At 45.3% G+C, this 6,000-nt stretch overlaps 1 protein-coding gene across 3 annotated transcripts in view; it reads right to left on the reverse strand.

Moving 5' to 3' along the window:
* PLS3 (plastin 3) overlaps positions 1-4,752 on the reverse strand; it is a 100,118-nt gene extending 95,366 nt beyond the window's left edge. For 2 of the 3 annotated variants that reach the window (XM_012107496.5, XM_012107495.5), the window contains exon 1: positions 4,687-4,752. The gene's annotated coding sequence lies outside the window, so the exon portion shown is untranslated. Of the gene's footprint in view, positions 1-4,671 lie in introns of all 3 variants that reach the window. The other variant, XM_042242471.2, reaches the window with a different exon arrangement.
* Between the last annotated feature and the right edge of the window lie 1,248 nt (positions 4,753-6,000).

A 6,000-nucleotide genomic window follows, 5' to 3' on the forward strand; every position in this document is an offset into this window, starting at 1 on the left:
CCCCTGGAGGAGTACATGGCAACCACTCCAGTATTCTTCCCTGGACAATCTCATGGACAGAAGAACCTGGCACCCTATAGTCCATAGGGTAGCAAAGAGTTGGACATGACTGAAGCGACTTAGCATGCAATATAGTCGCATTACAATTGGTAAACAAATCAACCGATAAATAAAATGGAAATAAGCAATACTATTTCTATATAAAAGACACAACAACGTCCTTGAGCCATGCCCTCTGTTTATAAATGAGAAAATGTGTGGTGTCTGGCACATGTATGTACTCAATGTTATATAATAATGTAATAATCTTTAGTGACTTTCTCAAGGTCAAATTATGAGTCAGTGGCAGAACCATGTCTAGAATCTAGTTCTTCTGAAGGAAGTCCAACATACTTCCCCCTTACCATTATAATTTTCATTTAACAGCAATGCTTTTTCAGCCCTAAAACAGTTTATACTCAGCAATATTTGTCTTTCAAGTGCTAAGAATAAGGCAAATTCAATGTTATTAAACTTATTAAAATTTTGGAAACTGTCACCTCCATAACTACCAGTTGGCCCAAGTATTATCAGATCTTTTCCTGAGACTGACATTTCATGATTAGACTGTTTTGAATATTTCTAGACCATAATTTTAACCAAAGCTCTCTCATAACTAAAAACAGCGAGTCGTGACCACTGGTATCTAAAAGACCTTCCAACAGTATAATGTATCCAAAAAACTTTTGAAACCTCCAACACATTGAACATACATTATATGGTATGTCATTCCCTAGAATAATTATACAGACTCAAAATGTGATCTAGCTGTTTTCTTCTAAACTGAGTTTTATTATTTTCAGACATCAAACTTTCTCCCCAGATTACTTTTCACCAAAACAGCACGAGCAATTACAAAGTGATTCCAAAAACAGATAGCCAAGTCGTCATGTATTGATAGATGTTAGATGTTTGTTTTCAATTTTATATCTGCTACTTCTGGAATCTGTACTAAACAGCAAAAACAAACAGTTTGGCATATACATTCCACCTAGATTATGATAAATTCTGATAAGGAATGACAGAAATGGTCCATATTTTAAAGAAATAACATTAGTCACACAGTACCAAATTCACAAATTTATCATATGTGCCAAGAATATTATTATGTCAGTATATTTTTTGGATAGGCAAGCAGAAATGCCTAAAACAGAATATGGAAAAATTGCAAGTGGATTTCCTTCCTTTTCTCTGTCAGTTTCACCAAAAAGAATCTCCTTAGTCCTCAAACACCGTGGTGAAGCTACTACCCACTTCTTTTCAGTAACAGTCACACTGTTTACCTTGGAGAGACATCGACTCAGTGGACATGAATTTGAGCAAACTCCAGGAGACAGTGAAGGGCAGGGAAGCCTGACTTGCCACCGTCCATGGGGTCGCAAAGAGTCGGACATGACTTAAGAACAACAAAAATGTCCATGTAGTTCCTGATAGTGCCCTGGATACTGACATTCTGCCAGTAGAAATAGTCACAGTTAAGTCTAATGTACTTGTAACCATTTGTAGAAGAAACTTAATCTCAACCCAAATATTACTCACTAGTTGTAATAATCCTTTTACCCAAAATGTATTAAGCCTAGACATTTTTAGCAATTGACCCTAAATGATGCCATCAGATTGGATTCCTTCGACCTGAGTGTTAATTATCTGTGTAAAATCAAGTTGTTGTTTAGTCGCTAAGTAGTGAGTGTCCCACTCTTTTGCGACCCCATGGAGGCAAAGCATAATTTATTTGGCTCTCCCACCCCAGACAAAGAGTTTGATCACTTTCTAGATCTAACAATAGAAATTAAGTATTAGACTCGTAATCCTCTAATTTTGATGAAAGCCTGGGTTCATTAGATCATACCACTGAAAAATGAAGTCAGTAGTTTTAAACAAGTGGACACCTCTGAGACAAAAGACTGTGGACAGAGAGCCTAGTGAGGATCCTGTTTTGACATGAGTTAATATTATTTTAAAAAGAACTTAACTCCCTATCACTTTAACCTAGTTGGATAGTTGTACTCTTTCCTTTTTTAAGGTTAAATATTTATTAGTTTATATTATCACCTCACTTCCACTAGGGGGGTCTATCTAGCAGTGTGTCCTTAACTCCCAATTAACTCAGGTGCAGCTTGAGTCCGCTTCCAGCTAATCTGCGCTGCCAGGTTAAGCCTGGCAGTCAGAGCTATGTGCTTTAAAGTTGTTCTAGTTTTTAGGCTCAGAAACCCATGCACAGCATAAAAATGGAGTGCTCAAGTCATTCAGAGGTTGCTGCAGTACGTAGACAAAGGGTTTCTGGCTAAAGCATACAAAGCCAAAATCTCTTAACTGTTCCCAGTTTCATTTTTAGCTGCCCTAGTTGTTTTCAAGACTGAATATGTGTCAACTGGATCCATTTTTGTAAATAAGTAAAGCTTTTAAACTCTTGACCTCAGACGTTCTGCTGCCCATTTCTGTACTCTGCAATACATAATCTAAATCACAAAAACCGTAAAGTTTTTCCAACAGTAGTCTTAACTTGGGTCACTTGGGTGGGTATTGGTCATTACAGAAGTTGTTTCTGTGGCATCTCATTATTCTGCTAAAGTATTGAGAGGCACAAACCCAATCAGCTCTATTTCTCAAATTTAGTGTCCACTGTTTTTGTGCCTTATTTCTGATCCAATTTCAAACCACAGTAACTGATGGTTAATTTTAGCCAAAAGATTATCCACCACTTTCAAGCAGATGCCTAATATAGAGAACAGTTCAACTGGAATATAGGCCAGACCTAGGTACATGGACAAAGCCTAATTTTTTAAAACACTATCTTATGGGATATGGCTTCAAATCAATCACTTCAGAATGAAACAGGGCATGAATAAAAGGACAATTTTCCCAGGAAATAATTAGTAAGATATTTTTAAAATTTAGAAAAGCCATAACTAGATTGAAGAGCCACAGGGGAGACATATATCCCAGCAAAACATATTTCAAGCCCTTATTTTAAAAACAGCTTCTGTTTTTATTCTGGATAAAATCTGAGCACCAAATTCCCTTTCTGTTCTCATCCACATCCAAGTAGAATTCCCTTGAGTAGAGGCTAGTTCACACCCTCTCCCCTTTTTGGTCGAGTATTTTTGGGAAAATGGACTTCAGCCATTACATTCCAGTTTTAAAGTCAAAAGAAGTCATGTGACCATGACCCCAGGGGCATCAGAGACTTGGGGCACGTGATGCCAATTGGCATGTGTGGGGCTTCCGCCAGTATGTTGGAATTCGCTCTAAATTGCATCCTCAGGATCAAGTTTAGGTGCCCAAATACACTGTGACATCTAATAAAGCAGACTATCTGCTTATTTCTCAGTAGTTTTTCACTTCACCTAAGTACCTACTGTGCGGCCTGCCAGGCTCTCTTCCCAGTCCCCACCCTCATCCCTGGTAACAAGTCGGGCATCCCCAGCATCCTGTCTATCTGATCCTAAACCGCGAATTAATTCTAAACTCAACCTTGAGCACCAACCGGGATGTCGTGCAGATCGGGTGTGGAGCAAGAAGCGTCTCGTACGGGAAGTGTCATAAAGCCTTAAGTCCACTCCACCTCCCAGGCTGGGATCTTCTGCCCAGAAGCCTGGCGGTCGGAGCCGCCAGCACATTAAAGCCAGGAGCAGCAGCGGCGACGGCGGCGGCGGCAACTTTGGGACTGGCGAGAAGCCAGGGCGCGGGTGGTCGGCGTTCCCCGCCCCCCCCCCCCCCCGCCTCTCATTAGGGCGCTAAGTACTGCGGGTGCGGAAAAGTAAACACTGGCAAGTGCAGCTGTGTGGGAGAAGGGGGATGTTGCCCCTCTCCCACCGTCCCTTTCGACTGTCTCCCGAGCCGCCGGGACCGTGTGCGCTCGAGGGTGCGGAGCCAGAGGAGCTGAGAAAGGAGCAGACCGGGCGGCAAGCAATCGGGAGCGTGAAGAACGGAAAGGTACTGTCCTAACGGCATGGGGATGTCCTGCTACTGAAAGGAAAAAAGTGCTTACTCATAGGGAGACGCGGTGCGATCGCTAAGCGATCGCTACTGGCCAGGGAAGCAAGCGGAAGGCAGGCAACCAGAGCCTCGTTCTCTCCCTGGGCCACCGCACCCCGAGGAGCCGGGGGCCGAGGTGAGCCTGAGAGGTCACCGGAGGTGGGCGAGCCGGGGCTGGAGGCGTAGCAGGCGGCGGGCTCCGGGATTTCCTGAGTCCAGAGCCGGCGGAGGCGGGGGGAGGAGGGTGGCAGTAGCTGGAGAAGGACGGTCGAGGGAAGTTTAGACGCTGGGTTTCTACTTCGGGGCCGCCGCCGGTAAAGGGGAGAAGGGCAAGGGTTGGCGTCAAGGACTCCAGCCCAAGGTTGGCAACAAGTTAAGAGCAACGACTGAGCAAACACCATCTCCCCCAGTGAACGTCAGAAAACGTGTCTGAAGCGGGTAGCGGTCATGGGGAACACTCGGTCACTCCCACCCATCCCTGCTGCGAACGGTCGCTTTGGCGCCCAAGGCTGGGACAGAAATCTCTCCAGCCTCCCTCTCAGGCCCCCGCCCCCCGTGCCAGGCATGTTCCCGCCGAGGTTCCTGGAGATGCTCTCCTCTGGACCCACTCCTGCCCACGCTCAGGGACCCTGCTCCCCTCGTGCCCTCCTGTACCTGCAGAGCACTTACAGAAAGTCGCAGAGTACCGGATCTGGCCCAACTGCCTCCTCCCGACGCACTCAGACAACTTCTGCCGCTCGGAATCTTTGCGGCTGTGGTTCTAAAGCCAGCGCTCCCGCCCCTTCTGCCAGGCCCTCCGCCCCTCGGCCGCCGCCATTGGCTCGGGTGGTGCTAGCAGTCGGCCTGGGAACCAGGAAAGGGATTGGGCCACGAGCCTGTCACATCATCTGGGTGGGGTTTTGGGACAAAAGGCACAGGGATGGGCGCCCTGGAGGGATGGGAACTGTAACTGCGGCTGGGAGCGGAGATTGGTCCTCTGCTCCCTTTCTCCCCTTCCCTAGCTCCGAAGAGACTAGAAGAAGTCCTCAGAACCTGGCTGGGGTACCACTTTCTCAAAAACCGTGTAGAATAAATGAAAAGATGAGAATGTGGGAGCGAGAGTTTGAATGTTACCAAGACCCTATTTAAGTCTGGAGAGTACAGTTTCAACCTAGAATCATAAAAAGAATCTGGACGTGGGAGGGGACGTTAGTAGTACGCATCAGTAGTCTCTTCGGCTCCAATCAGCTCAGGTGCGGAGCAACGCTGAGGGAAAACCTCAGCAATCTTCCCTTTCTAACTAGTTATCTGGAACAGATATATGGACAGGACGAGGCTCTCATGTTTTGGGTTTCATGCCAAGTAAATTGTTGGCCAAAGTCACCTGTGTGGTCTGTTTGTCCATACGGAAAGGAGTGAGAGGTGGAGGTGGGGAGGGACGTGAAAGTTACGTGGTTCCCGTTGGTTGACTGTAAACGGATGTCAATTCTCATCAATCTCCTTTCACCAGAGAAAACTTGGAGACATACTCCTGCTTCCTAGAGTACCTTTCCTTCTTCTCGGCCTCTGTGTCATAGCTGACCTCTTTCATTAACATGCGCTGAGGTTTCCCCTGCTTATCTGCATTCCAATCTTTGGAATCAAGAGACTGGCTTGTGGCACAAGAAGCGGAAAGGCTAAACCCTTTCCCGTTTCAGTCGCAACCATTTTGTTCAGGCAATGTGTGCTTGGAAAATTTTTTGAAGAATTTTAAGTTGGTTCAACTCAATCTCATTTTATATGCACTAGGAAAATCTACTAAATTCAGAGTGGCCTGAAACATTGAATGGTCTTGTCAAGGAAACCTCCCTTTATCTACTGTTCTGGATTTCTTGAGAGAAATTAATCTATAGTGAGTGTCCTGGCTTCTTAAATGGGCAGAGAAGGAGAGTTCACATACTGCCTAAAGGCTCTACTAGCAGAGAAAGAATTAGCATTGTGAAAAAGCCTTGTTAAATATTAATT

This window comes from Ovis aries, chromosome X (genome assembly GCF_016772045.2).
Source record: "Ovis aries strain OAR_USU_Benz2616 breed Rambouillet chromosome X, ARS-UI_Ramb_v3.0, whole genome shotgun sequence".
Lineage (NCBI taxonomy): Eukaryota > Metazoa > Chordata > Mammalia > Artiodactyla > Bovidae > Ovis > Ovis aries.